Source organism: Lathyrus oleraceus, chromosome 4, assembly GCF_024323335.1.
Source record: "Lathyrus oleraceus cultivar Zhongwan6 chromosome 4, CAAS_Psat_ZW6_1.0, whole genome shotgun sequence".
NCBI classification, from domain to species: Eukaryota; Viridiplantae; Streptophyta; class Magnoliopsida; order Fabales; family Fabaceae; genus Lathyrus; species Lathyrus oleraceus.
In genome coordinates, this window is record NC_066582.1 from 220,920,510 (window position 1) to 220,922,724 (window position 2,215).

Sequence of the window (2,215 nt, forward strand, 5' to 3'; positions counted from 1 at the left end):
TTTGTTAACATGTCCATAAAGAATAAATATAATTAGTTGTACTCTTATCATTGTTTTATTTTGATTATTTATAATTGTTTGACCTTTGTTAATTTTATTTCTTTTAAACTCTTGCTATCATCAATAAAATATCAAGGGCATTTTGGGATTTTAGCAGTGTAGAAAACCCTAATTATTCACTATATATGTTCCCATTGGCCAAGGCTTAGGAGAAGACGGCCACACCATTATCCTGTTATCTCTCTTCTCTCTCACTTCTCTGAGAAAGATAAGAAAGAAAAACACATTTCCTCTTCTTCACTTCACGTAACCCTCACTCTCTCAAACTCCACCGCCGACCACCACTTACCTCCCTCGATCTTCTCCTTCTCCGCCCTTCTCCACCATCTTCACACACTTTCAATCTCCACAAAACAACCACTCACCACCACACTTATCTTTCTCCACCGTCTTCAAAAATTACCACTCAAATCAAAAACCCATTCGCCGCCGCCATCGTCTTCCTCATCGCCGTCCTCCGCCGTCAACAAATCCTTAAACCCTGTGTCAACACCTCCTACGACCACTACACGACACACCGCAGCTCAACCCTTCACAAAACCCACCGGTAAACAACCTTCGCCTCTCTTTCCGTCCATCTTCCGCTCACAGATCCACCATCCACGAGCTCACTACCGCCGTACACCTTCACTCACTCTCATCCATTTCCTCCGACGAACAACCCTTCCAAATCCAACGGTAGGACACCAACCCAATATTCTGTCTTCCTCCGCCGCTCACCGTTAAATCAAATGCCGGAAACACTAACCCAACACCACCTTCATCATTCCTCACACCACATAAATTATTCACAAATCCACTATTTATCACACGCATAAGAACACGGTTCTTTCCTAGCAAATAAGAAATCAACGGTTTCGGTTTTCGACCTTATTCTGGGTTTAAGCCGCGCCGCCCCAAGATCTACCCAAACACCTTCATTCGACCCTACGCTGTGACATCAAGGATGCGTAAGTTCTGCGGCGATTTGCTATTGGAGTAAGATGAAGATTGTTGAGTCAAACGCAAAGAGGATTCGAGGGTGAAGCGGAGTCGATAGTTCGTGAAGCCAGCTCATTGAAGCAGTATCCCGTTGATACAATATTGGGTAATCATTTGGTTTAAATTTCATCTATGCGTCATTTCTCGTTTTTTACTTAATAGTGGTAAAGGATTGTGCTGAATATTTTGAACATGAATAAGTGGTTAAACTATGGACTGAAATTGTTTTAAGTTTATAGATTATTTCTGATCTGGTTATGGTTAGATTATACCATCAAAGTTCGGATAGCGTTGATACCGTTAGAAATCCGGGACTGATATAAAGATGTATAATATCATGCTTGCAACTATGTTTTTTTTGTTTCATGATGAGGCATTGCATTGCGTTTCAAAAAAAAGCTAACCGTCAACAACAACATAACTTGCTGCTCGGATGTAAACAATGGTAACCTCAACATTTTAAACTTATATTCAATCCGATCCATTTTCGGTTCAAATTCCGTCACACCTCAAAAACAGTGGTTATCGTCATTTATGTTGGGTGTTTGTAAATGTTTTTTTCATAGCTTTTTTTGAGCAGGGTTCTGTGGAGTTGTTGTTGCAGGTTGCATCAGTTCTGCAACCAGTTCCTTGTTCTGGTTTAGTAAGTTGACTTGGTGTTTGATTTGTGGTGATGCCGTTAATTTGTACTTCTATCATGTTAATCCTATGTTAAGTTGTTGTACCAAGCATTGGTTAGTGAATGTTGGTTAATTAGATGATGCAAATGTTAATTGGGATTATTAGATTTATTGAATAGGACTGTTAGATTAACATGCTGATTGATATGCCTAATGGTAATTTTACTGAAAAAATCCAACCTTTTAAACCATTCCAATTTATAAAAAAATATAATTAGGTTATTTAATTCATATAACTAATTATTAATCACCGAGATGAGTAATTAAGATCATTGTTTTATTTTGATCATAAATTAAATTATTTTTTCAATTTTAATTTATTTTAAAATTCAATTCATTTTAAAACCACTTATCATAAATTAAATTATTTTTTTCAATTTTAATTTATTTTAAAATTCAATTCATTTTTAAACCACTTCAATTTCAATTTAAATCATGTCTAAATTCAATTCATTTTAAACCATTTCAATTTCAATTTAAATCTTGTCTCAATT